Source organism: Hemitrygon akajei, chromosome 30, assembly GCF_048418815.1.
Source record: "Hemitrygon akajei chromosome 30, sHemAka1.3, whole genome shotgun sequence".
In the NCBI taxonomy this organism is placed as follows: domain Eukaryota; kingdom Metazoa; phylum Chordata; class Chondrichthyes; order Myliobatiformes; family Dasyatidae; genus Hemitrygon; species Hemitrygon akajei.
Genome location: NC_133153.1, coordinates 15,211,066 through 15,230,836, shown reverse-complemented (window position 1 = coordinate 15,230,836; position 19,771 = coordinate 15,211,066). Strand labels below are relative to the sequence as shown.

Below are 19,771 nucleotides of genomic sequence, written 5' to 3'. Positions count from 1 at the left end.
CAAGTCTAACACCTTAACCACTCAGCTACTGCAGCCCTTATTTTTCCAGAGATTTACTATAAACGCACATACTAAGATTCCCTTTGTAAAGCAACAGGGCAAAACTTTGTAGCAAAGCATCTTGGAAGCAACATTTTATTCAAACTTCCCACTGAAATTTGTACTTGAGCAAACACCATATAGTATTGTGTCCAATTATCTTTGAGCTGCATGTACAGTATCTTGGGCTCCACTTACAGGATTTAGAACAAAAAAAAGATGTAATTTTTTTTTTTACAATGCCTTTTATGAAAGATTATCACCTTCACTAAACATCCCAAAATTATTAATATAAGTTTAGTGTTTAATTAAGAACTTCTTGCCGATGAATTGTAAGTAAGAAATGTTGACACGTTATGAAGTGATTTTGACACTTCATTCTTTAAATAAAGTTCCAGTAACTTTGACGTTTGACAATTTTGGGAAAAAACCTTCAGATTAGTCATTTATGATTAAGAATTGGAGTGATGAATTAGGAATTAAAAATGTAGTAAATTTCCATAATAAGACAGATGAGGAAGATACCCATACACAGCTTTTAGACATCAGAGCCAACCAGTAGGACTGCTGGCCTTTTACTGTGTTATGAATTGTATGTAATCACAGGACAATAAGCAATTAAGTGAGCATACTTCAATCAGTATAATCCAGAATTATTTTGTTCCTATTTTTAACTGTTTAGGGATTCATAGATTTTTTTTAATCTATATTGTCCTCCAGCATTCCAACACAGTTCTGAATGATGTACTTGTATTTACATTGTTTCCAGCAAGATAGAAATCAGACGAATGTTTGTAGTCCTTTTTTCCAAATATTGTAATGAAAAAAAGGTTTACATCAATTTCCCAATTCTCCCTTTTCAATTGAAGAGTTTGTTTTTCAGCTGTTTTCTACTTCTCCTTCAGCAGAATGAAGTAAAAGAATGGTCCAGTGCAAACCTGGTACAAGGTATATGCATATTTGATTTAAATGTAGGCTGAAGTCTCTGGGGTCTGGATATTTTATAAAGAGTAATGTCCTTTGGTTTACAGTGTTATCCCAGCAACCTCTTACTTGTTAAACATATTACTCATTCAACGCGAACATTGTGGAAAACCTTATAACAGAGCAGATTGTTTGATTACGAACTCCAGAGCAACTGAAGTTCACTGGTTTGTTCACATACATGTGCATAAGCATACATGCACGCAATGCTACAGATCGGGAACATTAATCTACTTGAGAGAATGGCTAGTTAAATCAGTGCACTAGCAAAAGGCTGGATTTATAAACACCTGCACGTTAAAGATGGCTTCAAAAGTGTTAATTAACAAAATATCCTGATACTCGGGGCATGGAGGGCAATGATCCCCAGTCTAGGTGGATAGGACTAGGCAGTCTAAATAGTTTCAGCATGGACTAAATGGGCTGAAGGGCCTGTTTCTGTGCTTACTTCTCTATGACTATGACTCTAATTCCTCTGGTATCTCTAAAATAGCAAGCCGTATCTTTACAGGAATAGACATTTACTGTAGTTCCAAGGTTTAACCCTTAACTACAGAGTGTCAGGTTCCCTTTCAATGAAATTGCAAACAGATGTGATTCAGCACGAGAATATCACTTGACAAAGTAGTACATTCTACAAGAAACCTCAAGACAGAAAACACTACAATAATACTACTTACTTTGATTTGTAACAATAACTATATACACAACAGAGTTTAATCTAATATAATACATACTAGTTGTTGAATATGTCATGTGGGCAATTAATAATTGAAAATGACACGGTACATGTTTTATTTAGGCGTGATTCAATACTAAAAACATCTCCCAGTAGTTCTGTGGATTTTGACTTGTGGAATTTCATTCCCTCTGTACTTACTCACTGCTGCACAATGGGAATATTGCCTGAGTAACATACGTTGGGGTCATTAAAATAGTCGCTTTTTTTTATTTTGTCCAGATGAACAAAACAGCCCTTGAACTGGCTGAATGCTCTCCTTCTCACAGGAACTACAGCCCAAGATCAAAGAGATTTTTTTAAAAAAATTATGTTCCCTGTCAGAGAAAAATCAAGGGGCTTCCTGCAGAGAAAACACCTCTTACAGGACTTGACCACACCTCTGAAATAAGATAAACTTACCAGCATCTAATTCAAGTTTGTGAGACAAAACCAGTCATATTTGGAGATTGTGAAGTCAGACAGAAGCAAGAGCTGTGAGTGGTATCTTGAGTCAGTGGAGCCACAGTGACAGGGTCTGAGCTCTTATTCAGGTTAATAGACATTTAGTGTTCCAGGACATTGTGTACTTAAATAAAAACATGCTTTGTAATTTTAGTCAGCCAGTTCAATGTCATGACTATAAAACTACAGGCTTTAATATGGCAAAGGAACTGCCATGATACAGAGACATAACAAGTTATACACATATGAAGTTAGTTTAAAATCATGCTAATGTACAGCAAGATGACCTCAGAAGTTTGTTCTTCTTCACTCTAACTCCCATGACTTTATAAGTACTTGGGTTAAACTAACAAGGATGAATCAATCTGCTGACTAAAAACTTCTTCATTAAAAAGAGAATTGTCTTTAGGGGACCGCAAGTTTTATCTGCTAAATAAGTAAAATTGCTAGCCGGATTTCAAAATTCACAAAAAAAAAAGTCTGCGTGACTTTCTAAAATCTTCATCCAAGTAGGAAAGCAATGGATTCAAATCCACTTTAAATAAATATTTAAATGAGCTTCATTAATATGAAGCAGCCTCGAGATTGCTAGAGTTTAAGAGTCTGTATCTATCAAAAGGTTGAGGGGAGACTCCTTTTGCCTTTTCTACAGCCAATAAATTTCCCTCAACTAACATTACTTATTTATTGAGATACAGCGCAGAAAAGGCCCTTCTGGCCTTTGAGCAACGCTGTCCAACAACCTTCTAATTTAATTTAAGGTGAAATTACCCTAGCCTAATCGTGGGATAATTTACAATGACCAATTAACCTACCAACCGGTACATCTTTGGACTGTGGGAAGAAACTGGAGCACCCAGGGGAAACATATGTGGTCACAGGGAGATTGTACAAACTCTTTACAGACAAAGGCAGCATTATTGGAAATCGATTAACAGGTTATTTATTTTGTTTGCTCTTCTGGGAATACATACAGCATATAAAATATCTACAACAGTAACTCAACTACTGAAAGAATTTAGAGGTTAGTAGGGTCTTGTTTAGTAGCAACATCAAACAAGGAGAAGGCAGGACATTGTGGTTGAGAGGGATAATAAATCAGCCATGATGGAATGGTGTTGCAGACCCAATAGTTCCTTTATGTCCTGATTTTGCTCCAATGTCTTATGATTTTATTATTCCCTAGCATTGTGTAAACCATACATCATAATCACTCTGAATAGTTGTATCACCAATCACAGAACCTTCTGACTCTCTCTGTCCCAGCCTTTCCGTGTTCCCATCCTACTTCTCCACAACACAACTATCCCACACTACCCATTTTAAGCATCTGCCACTTTCCTTACACTCTGCCTCCAGCTACTCAGCCAACATTCCACACAGCACCCAGCTAACTTTTGTACTTTGAATTTCAACTTTATCTAACAATCCATTAAGAGCCATTTTACTAAACACCATCAGGAAGTCCATAAATCCTGGTCACTATTTCAATCTGAAAATTATTCCTTCAGTAAAATGTAGGAAGCAGGCATAAATTCAAGAAGCTGTTAAAATTTATGGAAACAAAATAGCCTGGAGAGGAAATGACAATCGTGGAGTAATAGAAAGTACAGCACAGAAACAGGCCCTCTGGCCTATCTAGTCCCTGTTGAAATCTTTTAACTGCTTCCTCCCATCGACCAGCACCCGGACCATAGCCTTCCAAACCACTACCATCCATGTACCTATTCAAACTTTGCTTACACGTTAAAATCGAGCTCGCATGCACCTCCTGTGCTGGCAGCTCTTTCCACACTCTCACGACCCTCCGACTGAAGAAGATTCCCCTTAAGTTTAGATTGGGATTTTAGTTTTTGGACGAACTAATGAACTGTGTTGGAAAAGGCAGAAAATCAAATTAGAAATGGTTGATAGTTCTTTCAGACAACAACGATGGGTTTGATGAGCTAATGGCACTATCAGCGTGGTAATAAGTTGGTGTTTAGATGCGGGCAAGTAATTCAGAGGTTTGGAACAGTGTCACAATATGCATTGCACTAAACGATTTTTTCTCTGCTTGATGGCCTTGCATAGCTACGACGACAAGACCAACATGATACACATTTTCAAATGGTCTTCACTATTATTCTGTGGTTATTTATTTCACCGCAAAGCTGCCATGCTCCTCCAGCACAGTCGAAACGTCAGTCAGCTGCGCTCACTCTGTTTTGCATCTGCTGAGCATTTCATCACTCCACTGATGTGATTTACTGGCAAGGAGGTTTCTGCGCGATTACGAAAGTGTAATCCCTTGGTATCTGTGTCTGGCAAGATTAGCAATTTCTGCCTTTCTTATCCCCCCACTATGCTGTGCTGTTTCATCTCACTTACTGTGCGGAGGAGGAAAGTTCAAAAGCCCCGCTGCCAACAACCAGCGCACTTAAAAAGCTTGCAAACAAAGATGCTTTACGTACAGATTCCTGCTCCAGAGGCAGGCAGTCGATGGAACACAAAGTGTTGCCACGCTACTTTCTTCTAAGAAAGAGACTTTCCATGGTTTCATGAGAAGCTCCTAGGTCACAATGCAGTCTAAAAGAAAATTGCTGCTAATTATACCAAATCCTGCAGCTGAGTATACAGACCCAGAGTCAAGGATTTTCATGTAGAGGATGTTTTGGTTTATAATTTTAAAAGAATCAGGGAAAGTATATTATTCAGGAGATCTGCTGCTGCTCAACTTCCCTCTTAACTCAACTATTCCTCCTGCAATGAAAATAATATCCCAAGCATCATCACACATGGGTAGCAATAATTAAGAGTGACTGTCATTCTGAAGGAGCTAGGTGATCCTATTGTGTGTGCAGCTGACCATGTATTCCCCCACACAGACAAACTGCTCCACAGCTTTGTATATTTTAACTGACTGATTCTCGATAATTCCTATTTGCATTACAGCACCACAAACACCTTCAATGGAAGCTATTAGGTTAGCTAAAGCTGTGAAGTGCAAGGATGTGCTTTTAAAGGGGGCTCAAATTAAATTAGCTAAGCAGGCCCTGCAATCCTTAGCAAATTCTCAACATCGATTCAGTTGTCCACATTCTTTCAGGAGCCACCACATGACTTACATCTCCAGCTGCCCTGCTTTTGCACTCTGAGCATAGGTCATCTCACATTGTCTGCCACAAGGATAGACATCTTCCAGGATGAAGGACCTTGGCTAAGTGGGATATGCACATAACCGTTTTCTGCAGAGCAGAGAAGGGTACAAAAAAATCTAATACATATTTTCAAAATGAGGAGGAGGAGGAGTCTTAATGGCACTGCAGACCCACTTCCTCTGGCTAGTGGGTTAACTGGTCAGTGACATGTCAAATCAGGCGAGAATTGATCATGAGCTTCAAAGGTCTTCTTGAGAGGCCATATGGATTAATTCCGCTTTTTAAAAATTCTAGGTGGTATAGCACCTGGAGGTCACAAATTTGAAATAACCAGAAGAATTGGTAAGAAAATAGGGCGTTTTCTTTCGGAGTACAATGTGTTTGTAGGATCTGAAACAAGCCTGAAATATTGATGACAGTTGTCATTGGAAATGTATTGAAGGGGACGAACTGCAAGGGAAAAATTAGTTGGTTTGCCTGACTGGGACTATTGAAAAATAGAAATTTGTGACCATTGGAGGGCAAGGACCATGGGAGACCTCAGAACGTTTAGATGCTAAATGAACACATCATCTGAATGCCTGACTGAACTTATCTAAGCCAATCTCCACCCAAACCAGAACATGCAACCTAGAGTCTATAGGAACAGAAGTTGGCATACAATGATGATACGTCCACTGTGATATTCAGAATAAAAGGTTTTGATGAATTACCAAGCACAGGTAAGGAGGAAACTCATTGGTGGCTGACAAGGGGCCATCTGCTGTGGAACAGGCGCCCGACTTTTAAACAGGAGGCAAATATAGCAACAGGACTACAAAGAGAAATGACCTCACTCCGAACAGAACAGTGGAAGGTTGCCTGACTAAAGTGAAGGTATCCATCACCTCGACATGCATGGCCTTCTCCTACGTGCAGCACTGCTGTTATGCATCAATGAGCATATGGCAAACCCATGGTACCTGCAGTAGGAATCTCCTGTCCAATAGAATAATTTGCATAACTGAAGAATGAAATATGCACAGTGCTATCTCCTCTCTTACATCTTTCAACAGCCCAGCAAGCTGCTATCACATCATGTTGACTTCTCAGCCGCGGGGGCTCCGTTCATACCTTTTCCCCCAGAAGCAATTCTTTCTCTACATTTTGCTCTGCCAATTGTTCTGTACCTTTCACAGATTCTCCTTATATTTTCATTTTCACTTTCACCACCACTGGAAAAGGCTGATGCAAAACATTTAACATCTCTATCAAAATAGATACTTTCCTTCATTCCCAACTACAACTGCTCGTTTTTCCACACACACTAGAAAAGACCATGAGATGTAGAAGCAGAATTAGGCCATTCAGTTCATCGAGTCTGCTCTTCCATGACTAATTTATTATCCCCCTCAACCCCATTCTCCCCATAACTGACGCCCTGAGTAACCAAGAACCTATTATCACAACTTAAGTATACCCAATAACTGGATTCCTCCTCATCTCAGTTCTAACAGGATGGCCTTCTATTCTGAGGCTGTGCCCTCTGGCCCTAGACTCCCTCACTATAGGAAACATCCTTTTCATGCCCACTCTTGTCTCAGCCTTTCAATATTTGATAGGTTTCTAATGAGATCTCCCTGTTTTTTTACTGAACTCCTGTGAGTACAGGCCCAGAGCCGTCAAAAGCTCCTAATATGTTAGCCCCTTTATTGCTGGGATCATTCTCATGAACTCCACCCCCCCCCCCCCCACCACCACCCAGATCCGCTCCAGTGTCAGTACACCTTACATAAAGGGTCCAAGCCTGCTCACCATAGTCCAATGCTTTATAAAACCTCAGCATTACATCCTTGCTTTTATATTCTAGTCCTCTCAAAATTATTACAAATATTGCATTTGCAATTCTTATTTACATTCTTATTTATTTTCATAAATGGAAAGCATAACAATAAATGACATTAAAATCCACAAAAGAATTCCTTCAGGAAATTCATAGAGTCACAGCAAGAAATAGGCTCATGGGCCTACTGATTCTGCACTGCCATCAACCATCCGTATCTACTAATTCCATATTGACTCCATATTAAGTTCATTCCTGTTCTCATCTCAGCCTAGATTCTACCATTCACCTGCACACTGGGGGCAATTTAGAAGGCCAATAAACATAAAAATCCACAAATCTTTGGGATATGGAGGAAAACCATTGCACCCACAATGTAGTCACAGGGAGAATGGGCAAACCCCACACAGACAACACCCTAAGTCAGGATTGAACTCAGGCCTCTGGTGCTGTTGGGGCAGTGGCCCTACTAATTGTGCCACTATGCCTTCCAGAATTTATGAGGATTACTAAAGTAAAAACCACCAAGGAATAAATTGAACGCAAATACTATGCTCATTTTTAAAAATGGATAAATTCCAATTTAAAGTTTGTTTTGTTTTCTACCATTTGTTAGTTGTCCAAAGGCATAGTAAATGAGATTCATTCTATGCTTAATCCCTCAGATGATAAACAACCTTCATTGAAAAGGTTTGAGAAAGGCTATTATGTTCTGGTTTAGGTTATTAAATAGGGTTATGAAACCAGTCTTCAATTGCACAGTCAAATGGTGTAATATTTTCTTCCAGCAAAGTCGAGCATTCCTGAGCAAAACAACAGGAACATTTACAGCACGGTCTACTCCTAGCAAAGCAAGGTCACTATTTGCAATAAAAATATGTGACTGATCCAATAATTTAAACAAAACCACATTCATAACAAACCAACAGAGGAATTCTCGGATACTTTACATTAAGACTGGACTGAACGGACGCAGGCCTGGCTTGGAAAGTAAGGGCGGCTTACAGAACAGTTGTATTGGCCTTATCAGAACCCAAGTCTGGTTTATCTTCAATGACACAAGTCATAAAATTTGTTGTTTTGTGGCAGCAGGACAGTGCTGACATAAGATAGGTTATATCAAATATAAATAAATAGTACAATAGAGGAGGTAATGCTCATCTACTATTCAGGAATTTGGTAGCAGAGGGGAAGATGTATATAAAATGCTGAGCATGGGTCTTCAGGTAGTAATCAGAAAGAGGCATGTCCCTGATAGTGAAGGCCCTTTGTGATAGATGCTGCCTCCTCAAGGCATCGCCTTTGGAAGATATTCTTGATGGTGGGGAGGCTTTTTAACTATGATAGACCTGCCTGAGTCTACAACCCTCTGAAGCCTCTTATGATCCCATGCCTACTAAATTCACCTCAAACTCTTAATGAAATACAGCACTGGCAAAGAACTTGAAACTGTACACCCTTTCCACTGCTGTCCCGTCAACGGGGATAGGAGAAATTTTATGGGCATACCCTATATTCTGAGGGTGTTGGGGGGGGGGGGGGAAGATTTTTTAAAGCCAAAGTTAGCAAATCTATAGTTCTTCAATTCAAAACAAGCAACCTGACATAATAGGTGTTGCAACACACACAAAATGCTGGTGGAACGCAGCAGGCCAGGCAGCATCTATAGGGAGAAGCGCTGTCGACGTTTCGGGCCGAGACCCTTCGTCAGGACTAACTGAAAGGAAAGATAGTAAGAGATTTGAAAGTAGGAGGGGGAGAGGAAAATACGAAATTTTAGGAGAAGACTGGAGGGGGTGGGGTGAAGCTGAGAGCCAGGCAGGTGACTGGCAAAAGGGATACAGAGCTGGAGAAGGGAAAGGATCATGGGACGGGAGGCCTAGGGAGAAAGAAAGGGGGAGGGAGAGCACCAGAGGGAGATGGAGAACAGGCAGAGTGATAGGCAGAGAGAGAAAAAAAAACTAAATATATCAGGGATGGGGTAAGAAGGGGCGGGGCATTAATAGGTGTTGTTACATTTGATGAGCTATGGGAAAACCTGTCAAAGAAATTTCAGTAAGAGATGTGAACCCAAATAAACAAGAAAGCCATGATTTTTATAATTTATGCATTTGTCACATTTTGCAGCTGTTGAGGGTCCAACTTCTCAGCTGCTCCAAATATTTAAAAAATACTGAATTTCACTGCAAGCACTTAATTATAAAGCATAACATGAGAAAATGAATAGAAATTATTCTTAAGTTTTGTACATTTCAGTTTATTGATTGCTTTTGACCCATTCCCAGCCTGAGTATTTTAAACTCAGGCAGTTTAAATCTAAATGCAACACATTCCCATTATTGTGAGACACAAAGGTTGTATTGATCATATCTGCAAGCAAGTAGTTTTACATGGTCAGAATATGTCTCTTCAAGCAGTCAATGATGTTGCCATTGTCCACTGCCAATGTTTAAGATGTATGTAAACAGTTCATGAAATTTAGAAACATAGAAAACCTACAGCACAATACAGGCTCTTCAGCCCACAAAGTTGTGCCGAACATGTCCCTACCTTAGAAATTACTAGGCTTACTCATGGCCCTCTATTTTTCTAAGCTCCATGTACCTATACAAAAGTCTCTTAAAAGACCCTATCATATCTGCCTCCACCACCGCCCCTGGCAGCCCATTCCATGCACTCACTACTCTGCGTAAAATACTTACCCCTGGCATCTCCTCTGTATCTACCCCCAGCACCTTAAACCTGTGTCCTCTTGTGGCAACCATTTCAGCCCTTGGAAAAAGCCGCTATCCACATGATCAATGCCTCTCATCATCTTATACACCTCTATCAGGTCATCTCTCATCCTCCGTCGCTCCAAGGAGAAAAGGCCGAGTTCACTCAACCTGTTTTCATAAAGCATGCGCCCCAATCCAGGCAACATACTTGTAAATCTCCTCTGCACCCTTTCTATGGCTTCCTCATCCTTCCTGTAGTGAGGCAACCAGAACTGAGCACAGTACTCCAAGTAGAGTCTGACCAGGCTCCTATATAGCTACAACATTACCTCTCAGCTCCTAAATTCAATTCCACAATTAATGAAGGCCAATACACCATATGCCATCTTAACCACAAAGTCAACCTGCGCAGCAGCTTTGAGTGTCCTATGGACTCGGACCCCAAGATCCCTCTGATCCTCCACACTGCCAAGTGTCTTACCATTAAACTATATTCTGCCATCATATTTGACCTACCAAAATGAACCACCTCACACTTATCCGGGTTGAACTCCATCTGCCACTTCTTAGCCCAGTTTTGCATCTTATCAATGTCTCGCTGTAACCTCTGACAGCCCTCCACACTATCCACAACTCCTCCAACCTTAGTGTCATCAGCAAACTTACTAACCCATCCTTCCACTTCCTCATCCAGGTCATTTATAAAAATCATGAAGAGTAAGGGTTCCAGAACAGATCCCTGAGACACACCACTGGTCACCGACCTCCATGCAGAATATGACCCATCTACAACCACTCTGTGCCTTCTGTGGGCAAGCCAGTTCTGGATCCACAAAGCAATGTCCCCTTGGATCCCATGCCTCCTTACATTCTCAATAAGCCTTGCATGGGGTACCTTATCAAATGCTTTGCTGAAATCCATATACACTACATCTACTACTCTTCCTTCATCAATGTGTTTAGTCACATCCTCAAAATTCAGTCAGGCTCGTAAGGCATGACCTGCCCTTGACAAAGCCATGCTGACTATTCTTAATCATATTATACCTCGCCAAATGTTCATAAATCCTGCTTCTCAGGATCTTCTCCATCAACTTTCCAACCACTGAAGTAAGACTCACTGGTCTATAATTTCCTGGGCTATCTCTAATCCCTTTCTTGAATAAAGGAACAACATCCGCAACCCTCCAATCCTCCGAAACCTCTCCTGTGCCCATTGATGATTCAAAGATCATCGTCGGAGGCTCAGCAATCTCCTCCCTCACCTCCCACAGTAGCCTGGGATACATCTAGTCTGGTCCCGTGACTTATCCAACTTGATGCTTTCCAAAAGCTCCAGCACATCCTCTTTCTTAATATCTACATGCTCAAGCTTTTCAGTCTGCTGAAAGTCATCCCCACAATCGCCAAGATCCTTTTCCATAGTGAATACTGAAGTAAAGTATTCATTAAGTATCTCTGCTATTTCCTCTGGCTCCATACACACTTTCCCACTGTCACACTTGATAGGTCCTATTCTTTCACGTCTTATCCTCTTGCTCTTAACATACTTGTAGAATGCCTTGGGGTTTTCCTTAATCCTGCCTGCCAAGGCCTTCTCATGGCCCCTTCTGGCTCTCCTAATTTCCTTTTTAAGCTCCCTCCTGTTAGCCTTATAATCTTCTAGATCTCTAACATTACCTAGCTCTCTGAACTTTTTGTAAGCTTTTCTTTACTTCTTGACTAGTGTTATTACAGACTTTGTACACCACAGTTCCTGTACCCTACCATAACTTCCCTGTCTCATTGGAACGTACCTATGCAGAACTCCACACAAATATCCCCTGAACATTTGCCACATTTCTTCCGTACTTTTCCCTGAGAACATCTTTCCCAATTTAAGCTTCTAAGTTCCTGCCTGATAGCCTCATAATTCCCTTTGCTTCATTTAAACACTTTTCTAACTTGTCTGTCCTATCTCTCTCCAATACTATTGTAAAGGAGATAGAATTATGACCACTATCTTCAAAATGCTCCCCCACTGAGAGTTCGGACACCTGACCAGGTTCATTTCCCAATACCAAATCAAGTACAGTCTCTCCTCTTGTAGGCTTTTCTACATATTGTGTCAAGAAACCTTCCTGAACACACCTAACAAAATCTACCCCATCTAAACCCCTTGCTCTAGGGAGATACCAATCGATATTTGGGAAATTAAAATCTCCCATCATGACAACTCTGTTATTATTACACCTTTCCAGGATCTGTTTCCTTATCTGCTCCTCGATCTCCCTGTTACTATTGAGTAGCCTGTAAAAAATCCCCAGTAAAGTTATTGATCCCTTCCTGTTCCTAACCTCCACCCACAGGGATTCAATAGACAATCCCTCCATGACGTCCACCTTTTCTGCAGCCGTGACACTATCTCTGATCAACAGTGCCACGCCCCCACCTCTTTTGCCTCCGCCCTGTCCTTTCTGAAACATCTAAAACCTGGCACTTGAAGTAACCATTCCTGTCCCTGAGCCATCCAAGTCTCCACCACATCACATCTCCAAGTACTGATCCATGCTCTAAGCTCATCCACTTTGTTCACAACACTCCTTGCGTTAAAATAGTCACATTTCAAACCGTCCGTCTCAGCGCATCCCTTCTCTATCACCTGCCTATCCTCCCTCACACACTGTCTCCTAGCTTTCTCTATTTGTGAGCCAACCGTCTCTTCCCCAGTCTCTTCAGTTCGGTTCCCACCCCCCAACAATTCTAGTTTAAACCCTCCCCAGTAGCCTTAGCAAACCTCCCCACCAGGATATTGGTCCCCCTGGGATTCAAGTGCAACCCATCCTTTTTGTACAGGTCACATCCATCCCAAAAGAAGTCCCAATGATCCAGAAATCTGAATCCCTGCCCCCTGCTCCAATCCCTCAACCATGCATTTATCCTCCACCTCATTCTATTCCTATACTCACTGTCGCGTGGCACAGGCAGTAATCCCGAGATTACTACCTTGACGGTCCTGCTTCTCTACTTCCTTCCTAACTCCCTGTGGTCTTTTCTCAGGACCTCTTCCCTTTTCCTACCTATGTCGTCAGTACCAATATGCACCACGACCTCTGGCTGTTCTCCCTCCCACTACAAGATATCTTGGACGCGACCTGAAACATCCTGGACCCTGGCACCTGGGAGGCAAACTACCATCCGAGATTCTTTCCTGCAACCACAGAATCGCCTGTCTGACCCCCTAACTATAGAGTCTCCTATCACTACTGCCTTCCTCTTCTTTTCCCTACCAATTTCAGCCAATAAAATAGTATTATCCACTTGGTTTCAAATTAAGTGTTATGAGACAATACAAACCTGCTAATTGGGTGTTATGAATTTATACTGAGAGCTTATAACTACAGTTTTATGAATGTTCATTTACAAGTTTGCACAACAATGCATGGACCCTTTGAGGCACATGCTTTCAATTAACAAAGCTATATTACACTATTACAAATAGTTCTCCATGATTCCGTGTATAAGAACACAATGAACCGAAATAACCATAATACATCTTGCCCAGTCTTTTCAAACTACAAAGTTTCACATAATGGAAACTCGTCAGAAATTGGGGCACTGTTGCAAGGGAACTTAGCTGGATGAGTTTTCTACTGATTGGAGAACTCAATTTTGTACAAAAAACTATTAAGAGTTGCAATAAAATTTTAAAAGGCGAATTGAGTTGTAAGATATACTAGAGAATTCCATAACTTGGTCCAAATTTGCCAACTGGCTGTCCACCCAAACTCACCACTTGCCTCGTTTTGAAGTTCACTCTTATCTAGAGAGCTAAGTCACAGCTTCTCAGCAGACCTGGCACAGAATAGGGCCTTTGAGTGTACAGCTGCAATCCCAAAACTTGTTTTAAGAGTCAGTGAAGCTCTTGCCTCAGGGCTTTCCAGCTGTCAAAGCCATCATTGAAAAAGGTCCTGAAATACTCAAACATTCAAAAAAAAAGTAAAAATATCTGAAGTTCTAATTTTAACTCATAAAAAATCTAGGTCACAATTACAATCAATAAATTACACTGAAATCAAGGAAGGACATTAATTTGTTATTGACATTTTCTCCAGTCTATCTCATTCAAATGAATGGACTGGCTCAATTTACACCAACCGGTCTGGCTCATCATGCAGATTCTAGACCCTAAACACTGGGAATCCATAGGAGGATGTTTAACTCCACTACTGGAGCGGAAGTCTGCACTTTCACCTTCACACAGGAGTTTCAAGCCCTGCACAGTTGGACAAGCAAGGCCACCATTTCTGAGCAGAACTCCCAGTGCTTAGTCAAGCAAATCCATATCAATGAGCTCCTCGTATGCTATCCGTGCAATAATCTACTTCATAGAAATTCTAGACACAGGAGTTTGAAGTTACAGCATGCAATATGTATCATGAGGATGCAAAACAAAAGTTGATTCACTAGAATTGGAATTGGTTCGTTATTGTCAAGTGTACCAAGATGCAATGAAAATCTTTTGTTTGCATGGCAAGCAGGCAGATCATGCATACACAAGTACAGCAAGGTAGTAAAAGAAAACAGAATACAAAATACACGGAGCAGCTACAGAGAGTGTGCAGTGCATGTAAAACAAATAAATAAAGCAAGGGCTATGGATGGGTAGATTGGGAGGTCGAGAATTCATCTTTATGATATGAGAGGTTCAATCAAGCATTTGATAACAGCAGCAGCAGGATAGAAGCAGACTTCAAATCTGGCGGTACATGTTTACAAACTTCTCTATCTTTAATAAAGTGCAGTTCCTCAAAAGATTATTGACATTCTTATCCTGCCTGCTGCGTGCCAAAAGAAACCAGTTCTAATATGATACATATGACTGTGACAAATTAAAAGATATGGCCTCCAACAATTCATCAGATGGATTTGCAGGCATTAGGGCAACTGCAGCTGAGCTGAGTTACAGTGATCATCTTCTCCTAGGATAGAAAAGGACAAAAGGACTTCCTTGCACTCTGGTTTGGTGGGCTCGGGAGTGACCGATGAGCTTGATGTGGGGACCATGGATTCTTCCACAAATGCCAAAGGGCTGGTAGGTTGCTGGTGAGATGGTCGACTCCGTTCTCTGACTGCCGGGTCGCCTGAGCGCACCCAACTCCGCGCCCCCCCCCCCCCCCCAACACCAGGCAGCCATGTTGTCTTGATACTTCACTCCTCGGCAGGCCAGAAATCAACGAGACCATTTCAATGCCACAGAAGCACGCACTGGAGCACTAAGACAGGCACCTAACACAGCTGCAAGCATTTGTGGAAAAGGCAAGTATTCCTGCCAACTCTCCTTGCTCGGTGCTGCAACTGAGTGCTACAACTTCCTGGCCTTAGGGCCACTGCAGATGGCTGAGTTGAACTGGTCATCTTCTCCTTAGACGTTCCCTTTGCATGGTCCTTCCATAGCAACACACAAGATACCGGCAGAACTCAGCAGATCAGGAGAGGGATCTATGGAGGTGCATAAGCAGTTGTAGTTTGGGGCCAAGACCCAGTATCGGGGCTGGAATGGAAGGGGGACGAAGCCAGAATAAGAAGGTGCGGGGGGAGGGGAAAGGGTACAAACTGGCAGGTGATAGGTGAAGCCAGGCGAGAGATGAAGTGAGAAGCTGGGAGGTGATAGGTGGAGAAGGTAACGGACTGAAGAAGGAATCTGATAGGAGAGGAAAGTGGTCCATGGGAGAAAGGGGAGGAGAGAGGTGATGAGAAGGTAATGGTTAAGAACGCAGAATAGTACAGCACAGTACAGGCCCTTCAGCCCACAATGTTGTGCCAACCCTTAAACCCTGTCTCACATACATCCCCCCCACCTTAATAGAATATAGAATAATACAATTCTAGGCGGTTGAAAGAAGGAGAAGGGGGAGCGGGGAGAAATTACCGAAAGTTAGAGAAATCAATGTTCATGCCATTAGGTTGGGTCCTGAAGTGACTGATGAGCCCAGTGTGGAGACAGCAGGCCCTCCCAGAAGTATCAATGTCACCCTGTAGCATTGCCTCCATTATCACTCACATTCCTGGGAACGCAAGCAATCACCAAAACTATTTGGTCATAGAATTCCCTCCCTTTTAGAGGTATAACAGGTTGTTCGATCTTACTACAACTATAGGAGCCCCACTGTAACTGTCCACTGCTCCCCGGTGAAACTGATCCCCTTCCTTGACCCTCCAGTCCAGAAAACCGACTGGTCCCCAGCTCCTCAGCTGGTATCACAACCTGACCATTTGATGCTTGGCCTCATTGTCAACTTCCTCAGATACTTCTGTGCAGGACCAAACATGACTAGACACCAAGACCCAACTCGGAGCATAAAATGAGTCTCTGAAGCAGCCAGAGGAAAATACAAGGAAAGGAAATTGGCAGCTTGAAGGTGTTGTTCCCAACACTCCCCCTCCCTAGGGAGGTCACACTACAGCTAAAGAAAGCTTTCTAGTTGCCATCCAGACTGTGAATGAGGAACAGCAATTATCCTGGCAGCATAACAGCCAAGTGAATAAAAGCCATTTGCAAGTACTTAATTAGCCGAGCTTGGAAGACCAATCACAAACTACAGCCAGAAGCAGAGTAAATAATTTTCACACCCTTGTAGGTTGAGGTGGGGGGGGGAGGAAATCGCTGAAAGCTTTAACAGTACTTTATGTTCCACCACTCCAGACATCCAGTAGTATGGGCCTGTAACTGGACAGTGCCCACTGTAAATCAAGCACCTGTCCTTAGCTCCAAATATTAGATTTCTTATGTTACTTACATTACAACAGTGGCTGCACTTCATTAGTGCAAAGCATTCTGCTGAGCCCTGAGGTCATGCCAAACCACTCTCTGAAAGTTTGTAAGTTTATTAGCAAGCCTGCACATTTGGGACAATTAGGGATGGAAGTACTGACCTTGCTTGCAATATGTACGTCCCTTAAATAAATATTTAAAATATTTAAATATTTAAAATAACACACTGGACCACTGTTACGCTAAGATCAAGCGTGCCTACCATGTTATCCCATGCCCACACTTCCATAAGTCTGATCATCTGGCTGTGCTTTTACTCACTGAGTGTAAGCAGAGACTGACGATTGCAGCACTAGTAGTGAGGACCAAGAAGGTTGGACCAGGGAAGTACAGAAGCACTTACAGCACCTCTTTGAATCGGTGGACTGGACTACGTTCAGGGAGTCATCTTCAAGCCTGGATGAGTATTCCACAGTTGTCAGCAACATCATTAAAACCGGTGTGGATGAGTGTGTGCCTATGAAAACATACTTGACATTCTAAACCAAAAGCTTCATAGCCTGCTGAGGGCTAGATCTGTGGCATTTAAGTCTGGCAATCTAGGTCTGTATACGAAAACCAGGTACTGAGTTGCACAGCACGATTTCAAGAGACCAGAAACAACTCTGAGAGAGATTAGAGGCAACACCAGATGCGCGTCAACTCTGGCAGGGTTTGCAGGCCATTACTTCTTACAAAGCAAAAGCTAACTCATGAATGGCAGCAATGCTTCACTAATAGATGAGCTCAACACATATTACGCTCGCTTTGAAAGGGAGAGAGAAAAAACCACAGCTATGAGGTTCCCTGCAGCATCTTATGACACTGTGATCTCTGTCTCAGAGGCCGACATCGAACTTTCTTTCAAGAGGGTAAACCCTCGCAAGGCAACAGAGCCCATTGGAGTACCTGGTGAAAAATGTTGTCAATCACTGGCGGGAGTATTCAAAGACATTTTCAATCTCTCATTGCTACAGCTAGAAGTTCCCACCTGCTTTAAAAGGACAACAATTATACCAGTGCCGAAGAGGAGCAGTGTGAGCTGCCTCAACGACTAACTACCGTAGATTCCGGACTACAGAGCACACCTGATTAAAAGCCGCTGGCTCTAATTTTAGAAATAAAATCAATTTTTTAATTGTAAAGGCCGCACCGGATTTTAGGCCACAGGTGTCCCATGTTGTAATATGAGATATTTACACAGAAAGATATTACACGTGAGGATTTTTTAACTTTTAATTAAATCCATATGGTAACAAAAACAAATACATATTGCAAATGCTTTTTTTCGAACCGTGCCCGTAACGCGGCCACTTTTAAATATACGTTGCGTATACTTCTTTACTGAACAACATTCCAATATCTCCTAACGACAGGTAAAAAATATATATACTGCAGCCTACCAGGAAAAGTTATTGATCGCCTTTAACTTAAAAGCAGCGTTTCGCTCCGCCGCTCGACCCCCACCTTTCCGTTTATTCGCAAACGGCGTTTTCCCACAAGACACCGCGAAACCGGGTGTGGCGTCATAGCATCCCGCGATGTAGTACAGAAAACAAATATAGTTAAAACTCTTCTAACTTTAACTAGAAAATGAATTACTAAGCGAAAATATTATAAACTAAATAACTGCCATAAGGCAGCACAATGCTTTTCTTCGAGTGTTTTCCATGTTGATGAGGGTGAGTACAAATGACTGATTTACAATAATTTAATTGTGAAAGTGCGCTTGATTTATCGTACAATTTCATTGGACCTCTGTGAACTACTCATCAATTTTATTGGTCTACTGTTATGAGGCAAAATGTTTACGAGGCGGCATGAAAAAAATCATGTATTAGCCGCTCTGTTTTAAAGGCCGCAAAGTTCAAAGCTGTTCAAAATGTGGGAAAAAAGTAGCAGCTTAAAATCCGGAATCTACGGTACTCACATCTACGGTGATGAAATGCTTTGAGAGGTCATTCGTGGCTAAAACCAACACCTGCCTCAGGAAGGACCTGGACCCATTGCAAGTTGCCTATTGACACAATAGGTCTACAGCAGACGAGATCTCAATGGCTCGCCACACAGCCTTGGATCACCTGGGCAATGCAAATACCCATGTCAGAATGCATATTGACTACAGCTCAGCATTTAACAACACTGTGCCTACGGTCTTGGGCCTCTGTAGCTCCCTCTGCAACTGGATCCTTGACTTCCTAATCAGAAGACCACAAACGGTGCGGATTGGAAATAACATTTCTACCTCGCTGACAATTAACAGAGGCATTCCACAGGGATGTGTGCTTAGCCCACTGCTCTACTCTCTCTACACCTGTGGCTAGGCATAGCTCAAGCAGCATCAATAAATTTGCTGATGATACAACCATCGTTGGCAGAATTTCAGATGGTGACGAAAGGGTGTACAGGAGCGAGATACACCAGTAAATGGAGGGGTGTTGCAGCAACAGCCTAGCACTCAACGTCAGCAAGACCAAAGAGCTGATTGTGGATGAGGGAACACAAACTCATCCTGATAGGGGGATGGATCAGAAGTGGAGAGAGTGAGCAGCTTCAGGTCCCTGGGTGTCAATATCTCCAAGGATCTAACCTGGATAAAACATATTGAAGCAGCTATAAAGAAGGCAAGACAGCAGCTATATTTCATTAGGAGTTTGAGGAGATTTAATTTGTCAACTGGAACACTGGAAAACTTCTACAAATTTACTATGAAGAGCATTCTGACTGGCTGCATCACCGTCTGGTGGTGGGGTGGGGGGGGGGGGGGAGGCTACTGCACAAGATCGAAATAAGTTGCAGAAACTTGTAGAATTAGTCAGCTCTACGATGGGTACTACCTCTGCAGTACCCAAGGCATCTTGAAGGAGCAGTGCCTTAGGAAGGTAGCATCCACCATTAACGATCGCCACCACCCAGGACAAACCCTCTTCACTCTGTCACTCTTGGAATGGAGGCACACTCTCTGCAATTCAAGAACAGCTTCTCCCCCTCTGCCATCCAATTTCTAAATGGACATCGAACCCATGAACACTCCCTCACTACTTTTTTATATTTCTGTTACTTTGCACTATCTATTTATATATACATTTATGT

The 19,771-nt window shown here is 42.0% G+C and overlaps 1 protein-coding gene across 7 annotated transcripts in view; it reads right to left on the bottom strand.

The window, feature by feature from the left end:
• The window catches only part of bnc1 (basonuclin zinc finger protein 1), a 291,531-nt gene that overhangs the window by 46,335 nt on the left and 225,425 nt on the right, over positions 1-19,771 (bottom strand). The window lies entirely within an intron of this gene.